Consider the following 16527-nt stretch of genomic DNA (forward strand, 5'->3'; position numbering starts at 1 on the left):
CTGGGATTTCCTGAAATCCCAAATCCAGCAAGAATGTTGTAATTTGAATGAGGCAATAACAATTCCAGCATTACTTAGTTTCTGGCAAGTTCCCAGAAATCAAACTTAAAACCAATTGACTTTTTTTTTCTTTTAACAGGTGTGTGGGTTGAATTGCATCCCTCAAAAAGGTATGTTCAAGGTCTAACCTCCAATACATATGTTACCTTATTTGGAAATAAGGTCCATAGATGCAACCAAGTTCAGATGAGGTCATACTACATTACAACAAATTTGGCAATTTAAACCAACACAAATTTGTATAGTCCTGAGGGCAGAAACTTGAAATGAGTCTTAAAGGGGCCAAAATCAAGGTGTCAGTAAGACTGTTTTCTTCTGGAGGCTTCAGGGGAAAATCCATTTCCTCAGGCTTGTAGCTTCTTCCCCCTTCAAAGCTAGTGGTACAGCATCTTTTCTTTGTCTGGCACTGTTTCTCTCTGTTTCTGTCATCACATGAACTTCTGTAGTAAACTTTCCCTGTCCCTTCCTCTTATAAGGACATTTGTGATTATATTTAGGGCCCACTGAGATAATCCAGGATAATCTTCTCATTTCAATAGCCAACTGTGCTGAGTAAATCAATAGTCCTATCTGCAAAGCACCTTTTACTATGTAAGGTAACATTCATAGATTCCAGAGATTAGAGTGAAAACATCTTCAGGGGCTGTCATTCAGCCCAACATGCTCACAAAACCCCTTTTTAGAATGAAGATTCCAAGAAGGGTTTATAAATGAAGGATTTCTGAGTAATATAAATATTATATTATAATATGTATTATATTTATAAATATAAATTATGATCTGTCCAAACAAAAGAACATTATGCACCTGTTAAAAAGCATGAGCTATATTTGGTGTGTGTGTGTGTGTTGATCTAGAAAAGTCTTCATGATCGACATACTGAAAGTAGCAATTTGAAAAAATATATATGGCATCATTTTATTTTTTTAAAGTATATTTGTTTTTTTAACGTTTATTCATTTATTTTGAGAGAGAGAGTGCACATGTACCCCCTAGGTGCCACTAAAAAGCATATTTGAATACATATGCAAAGGGGTGGGGAGGAATGCTTATTAAATAAAAGAAGTGGGGCACCTGTGTGGTTCTGTCAATTGAGCATCTGACTCTTGGTTCCGGCTCAGGTCATGATCTCATGGTATGTGGGATCGAGCCCAGAGTTGGGCTCTGCACTGAGTGTGGGGCCTACTTGGGATTCTCTCTCTCCCACTCTCTCTGCCCCTCCCCCACTCACACTCTTTCTCAAAATAAGTAATAAACTTTAAAAAAAAAAAAAGAGAGAGAGAGAGAAGCCAGGAAGGAAGGAAGGAAGGAAAGGAGGAAGGAAGGAAGCTGGAAAACATTTGTGCCAAACTATTAACAGGGAAGATGGAGGAGGAAAGGCGTTTGTAGTTGGAGGGCTTAAGAAGGGCCTTTAGCTTATTCTATTTAACTAATGGTTGACTATAGATATTATTTACTGTTGTTATTGTTCTTCAAATTAAAAACTTCGTTTCTTTAAGAAAGAAAAATCATTTTCCTTTCTTCATTTGCATTTCAATATTCTACCTTTAAACTGGCTCTTTCCTTATCAATTTATAAAAATACCCAGTTTGCCCTATCAAAAAACCTTCTCTAGACCTTGCTCCTTCTTCTGGATACCATGCACTAATTGCATTCACATTCTTCTCTTTTTTTTAAGATCTCAAAATAAGGGTCTACAGACTTCAGTAGACGATCTCTTTCCCTAAGTTCACCATCTTGTCTTTTAATTCATTACACACTTGCTCCTGGGTAAATCCTCTTCTGAAACCACTGACTGCAACTCCTTTTCTCCTAATTGCCAAGTGAAGGTCTGTCTCTATGACATCTGCAATATTCAACAGCTTTGACAATCTTTTCCTCAATTCAAGTGTTTTTCTTGTTTTGGTGATGCTACACTTCCTATTTCTCCTTATAACTTTTTACTCTTTCCCTAACTTTTCCATACCTGGTCCCATTTCATTCTAACCTGGACATGTTATTGTTAGTTAAAACTTGATCCTCTCTTCTCATCTATGCAAACAATTAATGCCCCACCACTCTCTAAAGCCAAATGCTACTTTTCTAGATGCTTGCTGAACAACCTACCAGTACATCAAACCTCAAAAACTCATCGTATCCCTAAAACCATTCCGTTTGTCCCTCTTTCTTTTAGAGTCTTAGAAACCCCAAATTAAAACCATTGCACATTAAAGCAGAATTTAAGGTCAAACAGACTTAAATTCAGAGCCCAACTTTTCCACTTAAATCCTATATTGCTTGGATTTCTATTAAATATCTCCAGATTTTATTGTCTGTAAAATAATTTTTAAAAATACATTTAAAAGGGAGGTTATGCTTAATATAGGTCCCTGGTCCACTTTTCTTTTTCTGGCTTCCATCTTCCCTGCTATCAAACATTCAGATACCAAGTGTTATTTATTTATTTATTTATTTTGCCTCCTCAATTCTTAAATTGTAGTCAGCACTTAACATTTCCTTGCCTTCCATCTCTCCCACCAAATCTAACATACCAATAGCCAATACTCTCTTCTTTGTACATATTACCCAGATGTTCAAAAGCTCTCACTGATTTCCTATTCCCTACAGCAAACCTCCTTATCCTCAACTCCATAAGATTCACGTGTGCAGCACATACCAAACAATGATGTCCCTCATTACATAACATACATTCTCACCTGGGCAGAAAGGGAAAGGGGGAAAACCAGAATCACAGGGTGGAAGCCACTACAGATTGAATGTATGTGTCCCCCAAAATTCATATGTTGAAGTTTTAACACCCAATATGATGCTTTTTGGAAGTGAGTCTTTGGAGTCTTATAAGAAACCTAACAAAGCTCTCTACCCCATCCTATCTCAGCCTTGTGAGGATACAGTGACAAGACTGCCATCTGTGAACCATGACGCAGCCTCTCACCAGAAACCAAATCTGCTAATGCCTTGATCTCAGACTTCCCAGCCTCCAGAACTATGAGAAAGAAATGTCTGTTGTCTATAAGTCTTCCCATCTATGGTATTCTGTTATAACAGACCAAACAGACTGAGAGAGGAGAGTAGGAGTATCTCTTTTAGAGACTGCAATAGGCACTCTAAAGGGAATACACATTGTCACCCTAACTTCACCTTAAAGTGTTGAAAACTATGGCTTCAAAAATCAGGTCCTGGGGCGCCTGGGTGGCGCAGTCGGTTGAGCGTCCGACTTCAGCCAGGTCACGATCTCACGGTCCGTGAGTTCGAGCCCCGCGTCGGGCTCTGGGCTGATGGCTCAGAGCCTGGAGCCTGTTTCCGATTCTGTGTCTCCCTCTCTCTCTGCCCCTCCCCCGTTCATGCTCTGTCTCTCTCTGTCCCAAAAATAAATAAACGTTGAAAAAAATCAGGTCCCTTTATCCTCTTACCCTAAACTTCTCTAATCAATTCTCCCATTATTTCCCTTGGCAAACCTTCAACCTCTTGGGAAAGATAGTCACACTGTGTTCCTTGATCATAGCAATCCCTCTGCCTACCAACTCTTTCTCTTCACCCCAATTTACAAAGTCCTGTCCTTCCTACAAGTAGCAGCTCAAGCCTCTCTTCCATCATGAAGCCTGCCCCAGCTGTGCCAGCCCTCAGCCATCATTCAATTTCAGAATGTCTGATGCATTGTTTCTGGAACTCATTTGCTATAAACTACTTATTTTTTAAGTTTGTTTTTTTTTATTTATTTATTTATTTTATTTTTTTAATTTATTTTTTTTTCTCGTTTTTATTTATTTTTGGGACAGAGAGAGACAGAGCATGAACAGGGGAGGGGGAGAGAGAGGGAGACACAGAATCGGAAACAGGCTCCAGGCTCTGAGCCATCAGCCCAGAGCCTGACGCGGGGCTCGAACTCCCGGACCGCGAGATCGTGACCTGGCTGAAGTCGGACGCTTAACCGACTGCGCCACCCAGGCGCCCCAAGTTTGTTGTTTTTTTAATTTATGTTGAGAGAGAGTCTGCGCATGCTAGGAGGGGTAAGAGCGGAGAGAGAGAAGAGAGAGAATCCCAAGCAGGCGATGTGGTGCTCGGTCTCATAAACCATGAGATCATGAACTGAGCCAAAATCGAGACTCGGACACTTAACCGACTGAGCCACCCAGGCGCCCCTTAAGTTTTTGTTCTCAGCCCTAGTAGATGGATTTTCTTGGGGGTAGGGACCATAAGTTTACTTTCTTTATTGTATTTCCATCAATTTTCAGTAAATATATATTGGAAAAGTAAATGAGTGATAAATGAAAAAGTAAATGAATGAATGAGCTCTAAATAAATAAACTTAGAATAAAGATTATCTGACATTTTGATATAATTTTATATGTTTTCAGATTTTTTAAATTATAATTTTGGACATTAAGTCTATTATAAGTACTTCTATTTATATTATACAATGAAGTTTATAGTTCTAACTATTTATCCTTTTTGATAAAATGAAATGATCATAACTTGCATTAACTTGAATGGAAAACTTGTGTGGCATGATTTACTTTAATTTAATTTAATTTTATTTTATTTTTATTTATTGTTTATATATTATTTTATTATTTATATATTATTTTATTTTTATTTTATCTTTATTTTTATTATCTTTAACAATATTCCATGTTCACCATATTCTGTACATGAATATTATTATCTTAATTGCAATACTTGTTTTCCTACTTTCCTTTCTGAACATATTAAATAAGATTTCACATAACATGGAACACCTACAGGGCACCTGGATGTCTCAGTCAGTTAAATGTCCAATTTTGGCTCAGGTCACGATCTCACAGTTCATGAGTTCAATCCCCATGTCAGGCTCTGTGCTGACAGCTCAGAACCTGGAGCCTGCTTCAGATTCTGTGTCTCCCTCTCTCTCTGCCTCTCCCCTGCTCATACTCTCTCATTCTCTCTCTCTCTCTTTCTCTCTCTCTCTCTCTCAAAAATAAATAAACATTAAAAAATTCTTTTTAAGGGGCGCCTGGGTGGCTCAGTCGCTTAACCTTCTGACTTCTACTTAGGTCATGATCTCATGGTTCGTGAGATCAAGCTCTGCATCAGGCTGTGTGCTGACAGCTTAGAGCCTGGAGCCTGCTTTGGATTCTGTGTCTCCCTCTCTCTCTCTGCCCTTCCCCTCACTCATGCTGTGTGTCTCTTTCTCAAAAATAAACATTAAAAAATAAATAAAAATAAAATTCTTTTTAAAAATAAAGTGGAACATCTATTCCCTGTTTCTATTCTGGACTCATGGTTCCCTGAAGTCTGCCCTCTGATGACATAAGATTTCATCAAAGTGCTATTTTTGTAGAAAGTGGATATTCAAACTTAGATGAGAAACCCTTTCTTTGAACAATGTATTGTGCAGATACTTATTACATACAACAGAACTGCTCTGGTTGGAAAAAAGGGAAGAATACAAGCCCCACTAACTCAGGGTTCTTGTGCCCTAAAGTGTCTATTGACTATCACACCTCCAAAAGGCCTGAAACACTTGGATGGAGTACCTTGGGCTACAGAGAGCCCACTTGAAAATTAGCTCTGGGCTTTATATATATTTCAATTTTTTTCTAAAGCCAAAACAAATTTTTTAAGAGTCAGAAATATGTGAAATCTCAAAATTTATTTATGTTCAATATATTTGATATATTCACAGCCAAACTGCTTGTGTATATCATATATATAACTCAATACTCAGTAGCTATTTATAAACATTTATTAATTTGCAACATTTGTATATAAGTGTAAATTCGTTCTCCTAAAAGCCCACTCTCCATCTATTCTAAAAATAAACACAAATAATTTTTTTAAATTAAAGTGAAGAAACAGATATCCACCTCTAGTCAAACTTTAAGAAAAGGACAGAGTTTGTCACCTTCGGAAAGAAAGCAAGGAGAGGGAGCATCTTATCACTCACATCTCATTATCTCAGACTTTGGCATTTGGTATAGCATGAGCTGCAAGTCACTTAGACTGTGATGTCATGTAAAGCACACAGAGGAACCATGACTTCATAGGGCCAAAGATAAATTATCTCCTAGAGTCTTATAATGTTTAGGACATAGGGAACATGTTCAGAAAAATATAAATCCATTAATAACTATTTGCATTATCTGATTTCTACAAATATAATTACCAAAGCCATGTCTTTATAAATTAAAAATAAACTCTTACATTTGGAAGTGTATGAATTTTTGTAAACAACTGGCAGAAAGGGGGCAGCCAAATATCAAAGGAAACATCAGTTTAGCTGGTTCACCTGTTGCCTTTAAATCAATTAAAAACATTTTTTTAATGTTTATTTATTTTTGACAGAGAGACAGCGCATGAGTGGGGGAGGGACAGAGAGAGAGGGAGACACAGAATCCGAGGCAGGCTCCAGGCTCTGAGCTGTCAGCACAGATCCTGACGTGGGGCTTGAACTCACGGAGTGTGAGATCATGACCTGAGCTGAAGTCGGATGCTCAACCGACTGAGCCACCCTGGGTACCCCAGCCTTTAAATCAATTAAATAGTTCCTTTCATCTGTTGGAAGTGAAAAAGTAACCTCAAAATTTACATAAATTTGAGAGGAGGGATGAGTAGGTGCAATAGGACTTTTAGGGCAGTGAAACTACCCTGTATATAATACATAAATACACTACCATAATAGTGGATACATGCTATTACAAATGTATTCAAACCCAGAGAATGTACAACACAAAGAGGAACCCTAGAACCCTAATATAAATGATGGATTTTGGATGATAATGATGTGTCAATGTAGTATCACCCATCATCACAAGTGTACCATTCTGGTGGGAGATGTTGATAATGGGGGAGGCGATATGTGGGGAGGGGGCAGGGGGCATATGGGAAACTTGTTGTAAAGTTAAAACTGCTCTAAAAAATAAGGTGTATTTTTTTTTTAATTTTTTTTTTCAACGTTTATTTATTTTTGGGACAGAGAGAGACAGAGCATGAACAGGGGAGGGGCAGAGAGAGAGGGAGACACAGAATCGGAAACAGGCTCCAGGCTCTGAGCCATCAGCCCAGAGCCCGACGTGGGGCTCGAACTCACGGACCGCGAGATCGTGACCTGGCTGAAGTCGGACGCTTAACCGACTGCGCCACCCAGGCGCCCCGGTGTATATTTTTTTTAATGTGTATAACTTTCAGGTGTAATTTTATTTCCTGCTTTTATATTTGAACTGTCATATAGGTTTCATCAGATATTTGAAAGCCCTGTGGAAGTTTATAACAGGCAAAGTAGACAACTTTGAAAAAAAATAGGATTGATTTTAGAAAGGGCTTTGTCTAGGATTTGCCTTGAAATAATCTGTTGGGATGGGTGAGGGCAGGAGCAGGGAAGGAAAATAATGGCTAAGGGAATGCTTTAGACAAGAAAAGCCACGGGGTGATAATTACTGATGGGTAATTGATTATGCTATTCTTTATAATTTTGTGTATGTTTGACATTTTCCCTAATTAAATTCTTTTTTTTTAATTCAATAAGCCTAAATTCTAGGGTGTTCAAAGGTCATACATTTTACCCAGTTTATGTAAAAAAAAGAGCAAAATAATGGAAAAGTAAGTCTTTTCTTACTTGACAATGTCTTCATTTAGAGAAGCGGCAGCATTTTGTTTAAGACAGGAGCAAGCCTGATTTTAAATACTCCATAGTTATGTGACATTAAAATCTCCGAAAGTTAGCTTTTTAATCTGAATAGTTTAAATAATAGTAACTAATTCATATGTCATACATTGACTTATTCACCTAGTGAATAGATACATAAAATATATACTCAATAACTGAAATTTACACTAATGTTATCTGTCATTCAGTATATTACATAGCTTTTAATAAACTAATTTGGCTTCTTTCCCCATTAATTCACCAAAGAGCTCTTGCCAGGGTCACCAAAGATCTCTATGAAGCTAAATCCAGACATTTTCAGTGCTCATCTTAAATAAATCTCAACAGCATCAGTTCACATTAAACACTCTTTGAAATTCTCCTTAGTTTCACTAACATTATACTCTCTTGGTTTTCCTTCTACCTCTGTGATCATATGGCTAAGTTTCGTTTCTTGATTCATCCTTCCCTAGCCAGCCTTTAAATGTTGTTCCCCAAGGCTCAATCTTACTCAAAACTCTTTCCTATGTGATGTCATCTGTGTCCATTACCCTCAGTGACTCTCAATTCATACCACCAAACCAGATCATTCTCTGAGGTCCAAATTTATATATTCAATTGCTTCTACAACATCTGCTCTTAGATATTTCAAAGGCACCCCAAAATCAAATATAAAAGCCCAAACTTAAAGTCTTTTCTGTAAAACATGAATATATTTATCTCAGAGAAAGATACCACCAGCTATCTAGCTGGTAAAGCTGAAAACCTTGGAATGGTCTTGAAAACCTCTTTCCAACACCAATCCGGTGCCAGGTCCTGTGAATTGTGCTTTTAAATACCTTGCAGATATATCCACTCCCTAATGTTTTTATTGCTATAGCCAAATCCCAGCTCTATCATCTGATACCTGGACTTAGCTTCCTGATTGCTCTTCCTTCTCCTTCTTAATCCATTCTCCACAATGCAGTGAGAGTGGCCTTTTGTTTGTTTGTTTTTTTTAACGTTTATTTATTTTTGAGACAGAGAGAGACAGAGCATGAACGGGGGAGGGTCAGAGAGAGGGAGACACAGAATCGGAAACAGGATCCAGGCTCTGAGCTGTCAGCACAGAGCCTGACGCGGGGCTCAAACTCACGGACCGCGAGCTCATGACCTGAGCCGAAGTCGGCCGCTTAACCGACTGAGCCACCCAGGCACCCCAAGAGAGTGACGTTCTGAAAAATAACTTTCTGAGCAAGTTGCTCTCCTGCTTAAAACCTTTCCATTGTTTCCACTGCTCTAAAAGAGCAGAATCCTAAAGCTGCCTGCAAGCCTTTACTTGACTGGCCTAACACCTCAGCCGCTTCTGACACCATCTCATCTCCTCTTGTTCACTGCTCCAGCCACTCAGCCTTCTTTCCATTACTCTAATGTCCCATGCTTCTTCCCACTCCTGGGTCTTTACACATGTTCTTCCCTCAGTTCTGTAAGATCTCTGACACCCCACTCCCCTTAGTTGGTTAACATTTATTTCTCTTTTAGAACTGATCTCAAATGTCACTCAAAAGTTTGGAAAGCTTTCCTGTGTAACTAGACAAGATCACACTTTGAATTATACACTTCTATAAATTTTAGAATAATATCTATCCCCAACTAGATTGTAGACTCTATGAGGCCAGGTACTTGGGTTTTGTTGTTGTTGTTAACACTTTTTTAAATGTTTATTTTTTTTATTAAAAAACTTTTTTAATGTTTATTTATTTTTGAGACAATGCGAGAGACAGAGTACAAGTAGGGGAGGGGCAGAGAGAGAAGGAGACACAGAATCTGAAGCAGGCTCCAGGCTCTGAGCTGTCAGCCCAGAGTCGGACGTGGGGTTCGAACTCATGAACTGTGAGATCATGACCTGAGCTGAAGTCGGATGCTTAACCAACTGAGCCACTCAAGTGCCCCAATGTTTATTTTTGAGAGAGAGAGAGAGAGAGAGATTGAGAGACACAGTGGGAGCAGGGGAGGGACAGAGAGAGAGGGAGACCCAGAATCCAAAGCAGGCTCCAGGCTCTGAGCTGTCAGCACAGAGCCCGACGTGGAGCTCGAACTCATTAACTGTGAAATCATGACCTGAGCTGAAGGTGGACGCTTAACTGACTGAGCCACCCAGACGCCCCTTGTTAACTTTTTTTTTTTAATGAAACTGTTTTTATTTTGAAATATTTGTAGATTCACAGAAAGTTGTAAAAAATAATGCAGAGAGATCCTATATCTACTTTACCCAGTTTACCCCAATGGTCACATCTTACCAAACTATAGTACAATGTCACAAGCAGGATATTGAACATTGATACATCAAGACAGAAGATGTATCCAGTCCTACAAGGATCTGTCGTGTGGCCCTTTTAGAACCACAGCCACTTTGGGGCGCCTGGGTGGCGCAGTCGGTTAAGCGTCCGACTTCAGCCAGGTCACGATCTCGCGGTCTGTGAGTTCGAGCCCCGCGTCGGGCTCTGGGCTGACAGCTCGGAGCCTGGAGCCTGTTTCCGATTCTGTGTCTCCCTCTCTCTCTGCCCCTCCCCCGTTCATGCTCTGTCTCTCTCTGTCCCAAAAATAAATAAACGTTGGAAAAAAAAAAAATTAAAAAAAAAGAACCACAGCCACTTCCCTCTGCTGCCACCAATTTCTTAATCTCTGGCAACCACTAATCTGTTCCCTGTTTCTATAATTTTGTCATTTCAAGAATGTTATATTAAAGAAATAACACAGTGTATAACATTGAGGGTTGGCTTTTCACCCAGCATAATTCTCTGGAGGTTCATCCAGGTCGTTGCAGGTATCAGTAGTTCATTCGGTTTTATTGCTTAGTAGTGTTCCGTGGTATGGATGCACTACCACCATGATATCATTAACCATTTACTCATTAAAGAACATCTAGGTTGTTTCCAGTTTGGGCTATTATAAGTAAAGCCGCTCTAAACATTCATGTACAGGTTTTTGTATTAATATACATCTTCATTTCTCTGAGGAAAATGACCAGGATTACCATTGCTAGGTCTTGTGGTAGTTGTATATGTAGCTTTTTAAGAAACTGCCAAACTTTTTTCCGGAGTGGCTGTGCCATTTTACAGTCCCACCAGCAATATGTAAAGTGATCCAGTTTCTTCACATCCTGCCAAAATTTATGGTGTCACTATTTTTTGTTTTAACCATTTTGATAGGTCTGTAATGATACCTCATTGTGGTTCTAATTTGCACTTCCCTGATGGCTAATGATGTTGAACATCTTATCATGTGCTTATCTATCGTATGTATATCCTTTCAGTAAAATGTCTCCTCATGTCTTTTGTCCATTTTCTAATTTGACGGAGTTTTTACTATTGAGTTTTGAGAGTTCTTTAATATATTCTATATAACAAGTCTTTTGTTGGATATACGGTTTGCAAGTATTTTCTTCTACTCTGTAGCTTATCTTTTCATCCTTTTAATAAGGTCTTTCACAGAGTAAAAATTTAAATCTTGATTAAGTCCAGTTTATAAATTTTTCCATTTATGGATCATGAGTTTGGTGTCAAGTCTAAGAACTTTTTGCCTAGTGCTAGATCCCAAAGAGTCTCTCCTATCTATTCTAGAATTTTTATAACTTAACATTTAAAGTTAAAATTTGTGCTCCATTTAAAAAAAAATTTTGATGTTTATTTATTTTTGAGAGAGAGAAAGAGCATTAACAGGGGAGAGGCAGATAGAGAGATAGAGAGAGAGAGAGAGGGACAGAATCCGAAGCAGACTCCAGGCTCTGAGCTGTAGGCACAGAGCCCAATGCAGGGCTCTAACTCACGAACTGTGAGATCATGACCTGAGCCGAAGACGGACGCTTAACCAACTGAACCACCCAGGCACCTGTGTCCATATTTTAATTATTTTTTGTTGAAGGTATTAGACTACAACAAAGTTCATTTTTTAAACTGTGAAAATCCAGATATCCAGTTACTCCAACACCATTTGTTGAAAAGGCTATCTTTCTTTGCTTTTATACTTTTGTCAAAAGTCAATTGAATTTGTTTATGTGGGTCTATTTCCAGGCTTCTCTCTTCTTTTTCCATTGATTAATGTGCCTGTCTCTCTGCCAACCACACAATCTTGATTACTGTAGCTATATAGTAAATCTTACAGCTGTGATAAGTACTGCTATATAATAAGCACACGTTTTTCTTCCTTTTCAAAATTCCTATAGCTATTCTTGTTCCTTGCCTTTCTGTATACATTGTAGAATAATCTTATCTATATCTATAAACATTCTTGCTGAGATTTTGATAATAATTGCATTAAACCTATATATCAACCTGGGAAAAATTGACATCTTCACTATGGTGAATCTTCCAATCCATGAACACAGTATATTTCTCCATTTATTTAGATCTTTGATTTCTTTTATCAGCATTCTGAGATTTGGGGCATATAAGTCCTATACATGTTTTGTTAGATTTATATCTCAGTATTTGTCCATCTTTCTTTCTCTCTCTCTCTCTCTGTTTTTTTGAATGATTATAAATGGTATTGCCTTTTACTTTTTTAAAGTTTGTTTATTTTTTTATTTTATTTTTTTGAGAGAGAGTGAGAGTGAGAGATAGCAGGGGAGGGAAAGGGGCTGAGAAAGAGGGAGACAGAAGATCCGAAACTGGTTCTGTGCTGACAGCAGACAGCCCAATGTGGGGCTTGAACTCAAAACCATGAGATCCCCAACTGAGCCACCAGGCGTCCCTGGTATTGCCTTTTAAATTTTGGTGACCAAGTGTTCATTGCAAGTATGTAGAAATTAAATTAATTTTAGATATTTATCTGGTACACTACAACCTTGCTGAACTCACTTATTCCAGTTTTTTTTTTTTATAGATTCTTTGGGATTTTTATGTAGACAACAGTGCTGTCTACAAAACAGACACTTTTATTTCTTCCTCTCTGACCCGTATACCTTTTAATTCCTTTTCTTGACTTATTGCACTGGCTAGAAATTGAACCAATATGATGAAGAAAAGCAGTGAGCATGCACATCCTTGCCTTGTTCCCAATTTAAAAAAAAAAAAAAAAAAACATGCAGTCTTTCACCATGAATTATAATGTTAGCTATAGGTTTTTTGTATTTCCTCTTTATCAAGCTGAGAAAGTTCTTCCTTTTTCTTATTTTTCTGGGAGGATGCTGAATGGGTGTTGAAGTCTGTCAAATGCCTTTTTTACACTGATTGCTGTGATCATGGGACCTTTCTTCTTTGCCTGATAATGTGGTGGATTATACTGGTTGACTTTCAAATGTTGAACCAGCTTTGCATATCTGAAATAAACCCCTCTCTGTCATGGTATACACTTCATTTTTTATATAGCTAAATTCTATTTGCTAATATTTTGTCAAGGAATTTCACATTTATATTTTAAGTGTGATATTGACTGTAGTTTTCTTTTTATTTGATTCACTCCTCTTCTGTTTTCTGGACAAAATTGTGTAGAAGTAGTGTTAATCCCTTTTAAACACTTGGTAGAATTCTCCAATGAAGTTTTATAAGAAAATCTGATCTTGGAGATTTATCTTTTTAGCAGCTCTTAAATTGCTAATTTAATTTACCTAATAGTTTATAGAGCTATTCAAATTATTTAATCCTGTTGGGTGAGTTGTAGTAGTGTGTACTTTTCAAGGAAATTGTCGTTGTCTAAGTTGCCAAGTTTATATGTATAGAGTTGTTCATAGTACCTCTTTACTGTCCTTTTGATGTCCACAGTCTGATATATTGTTTAATTGCTGATATTGGTAATTTGTGTCTTCTCTCTTTTTTCTTTGTCAATCTTATAAAAGGTTTGTTAATTGTATTGGTCTTTTCAAAGAATTAACTCTTTGTCTCATTGATTGTCTCTATTATTTTTCTGTTTTCAATTTCATTGATTTCTTTCATCCTTCTGTTTTCTTTGTATTTCTTTTGCTTTTCCTTTTCTAGGTTCTTTTTTATTTTTTTTATTTTTCTAGGTTCTTGAAGTAAAGGCTTAGATTATTAATTTGAGACCTGTCCTTTTTTCTAATGTATATATTTCACGTCTATAAATTTCCCTTTCAGCACTGTTTTAGCTATGCCCCCCACATTTTTCTATGATTATTTTTATTTTCATTCAGTTCAATGTTTGTTTTGTTTCTCTGAAATATTTGCCTTATTTACCCTATGGATTATTTTGAAGTATGCTGCTTAATTTCCAAGTGTTGGGAGATTTTCCTGGTGTCGCTCTATTAATGATTTGTAATATCATTCCAGTGTGGTCAAGAAATACATTCCAGGGGCACCTGGGTGGCTCAGTCAGTTAAGCATCTGACTCTTGATTTGGGCTCAGGTCATGATCTCTGTTAGTGGGATCACTGTTAGTGGGATCAAGCCCCATTTTGGGCTCTGCACTGGCGGCATGGGGCCTGCTTGGGATTCTCTTTCCCTCTCTCTCTGCCCCTCTCCAACTCACATGCATGCTCAGTCTCTTTCAAAATAAATATATTAACTTAAAAAAATACATTCTATATGATTTTACATTTGTTGAGGTTTGATTTATAGCCCAGGATATGGTCTATCTTGGCATATGTTGCATGGGCACCTGAAAAAAATGAATATTCTGCTGCAGTTGGGTGGAAAATTCTATAAATGTCAACTGGATCATTTTGGTTGATGATATTGAGTTCTTCTTTTTTTTTTTTTTTTTAAATTTTTTTTTTTCAATGTTTATTTATTTTTCGGACAGAGAGAGACAGAGCATGAACGGGGGAGGGGCAGAGAGAGAGGGAGACACAGAATCGGAAACAGGCTCCAGGCTCTGAGCCATCAGCCCAGAGCCCGACGCGGGGCTCGAACTCACGGACCGCGAGATCGTGACCTGGCTGAAGTCGGACGCCTAACCGACTGCGCCACCCAGGCGCCCCGATATTGAGTTCTTCTATATCCTTATTTATTTTTTGTACATTTGTCCTATCACTTGGTAAGAAAGGAATGAAGTTTCCAAGTATGATTGTAGAATTGTCTGTTTATTCTTTCAGTTCTATAAGTTTTTGCTTTGCATATTTTGCATCTGTATTGTACATACACAATTATGAATGCTAGGTCTTGTCAATCTGATTAATCAATAAAACTAAAAGGCAGCCTTTGGAACGGGAGAAGATATTTTCAAACAATATATCCATAAAATGGTTAGTATCCAAATTATAAATAACTTATGAAACTCAACACCCAAAACAACAAATAATCCAGTTAAGAAATGGGCAGAAGACATGAATAGACATCTTTCCAAAAAAGACATCCAGATGGCCAACAGACACATGAACAGATGCTCAACATCACTCATCATCAGGGAAATACAAATCAAAACTGCAATGAGATATCACACCTTTCAGAATGGCTAAAATTAACAGCACAGAAAACAACAGATGTTGGTGAGGATGTGGAGAAAGAGGAACCCTCTTACACTGTTGGTGGGAATGCAAAGTGGTGCAGACACTTTGGAAAACTGTATGGAAGTTCCTCAAAAAGTTAAAAATAAAACTACCTAGGACCCAGCAATTGCACTACTAGGTATTTACCCAAAGGATATCAAAATACTGATCCAAAGGGACACATGCACCCCTATGTTTAGGGTAGCATTATCAACAATAGCCAACTATGGAGAGAGCCCAAATGTCCTTCGACTAATGAATGGATAAAGAAGTTGTGGTACATATACAATGGAATATTACTCAGCCATAAAAAAGAGTGAAATCTTGCCATTTGCAACCATGTGGATAGAGCTAGAGTGTATTATGCTAAGCAAAATAAGTCAGAGAAAGACAAATATTGTTTGATTTCACTCATATGTGGAATTTAATAAACCAAACAGATGGACATGGGAAAAAAAAAAGAAGGAAAGGCAGACATAAAATAGACTCTTAACTATAGAGAACAAACTGAAGGTTATTGGAGGGGAGATAGGCAAGGAGTTGGCCTAAATGGGTGGTGGGCACTTGTTGGGAGAGCACTGGGTGTTATACGTTAATGATTAATCACTAAAGTCTATGCCTGAAACCAAGATTCCACTGTCTGTTAACTACAATTTAAATTAAAACCTGAAAAAAACCTGTAATTTTTACGGATGTTCTCTTACAATGAAAAGAATACATAATTGGTATCTGTAGACAAATGTTTTTCCTGGTGATACTAAAACCAGGAATTTGCTTTCTTTAAGCTTTTTGGTTTTAATTGACATTACCTTTGTAGGAAGTTACTGGTGAGGAGGAGTTTTTATATTTCTTCTTGAGGCTTCTGTTCCCTTCAATAGGACAGGAGTAATTGTGTTTGGAGATCCTTAGAAAATACTGCCCCTGCAGGCCAAGACTCTTCGCAATTCGTCTACTTCTCCTAAGAAAAAGGGCTCCATGGTTCAGACATTTTAAAATTGGAGAAAATCAATGTAGATGATGTCTGATTATTACTAAACAGTATTACTTTAAACACAAGCTCCACAGAGTGGGAATTTTTGTGTTTTGCTCACCCTTGTATCCCCAGTGCCTAAAACACAGTGTCTGACATGTGGTCAGACCAATTATTGGTCATCACCAATAAATATTTGTTCCATGAGAAAGTAGAGCCTACAGGGGAGCCCCTAATATGAAACTAGTTCTATGTGTTGAAGAAGTACTGAGAAAAACTGCTAATAATGTCCTCAAAGCCAGATCATGTTGGAGACATGTTGTAAGAGTTCCATACAGCTGAAGATAGGCAATGATTATATGAGTTCTTTTCAAAAATGGGAAAGGAGAACACTATAAATTAAATATAAAAAGTATCATTATGGGAAATTATACATTTCCCAATCCTGGGAAA

This window comes from Prionailurus viverrinus, chromosome C1, assembly GCF_022837055.1.
Source record: "Prionailurus viverrinus isolate Anna chromosome C1, UM_Priviv_1.0, whole genome shotgun sequence".
Taxonomy (NCBI): Eukaryota; Metazoa; Chordata; class Mammalia; order Carnivora; family Felidae; genus Prionailurus; species Prionailurus viverrinus.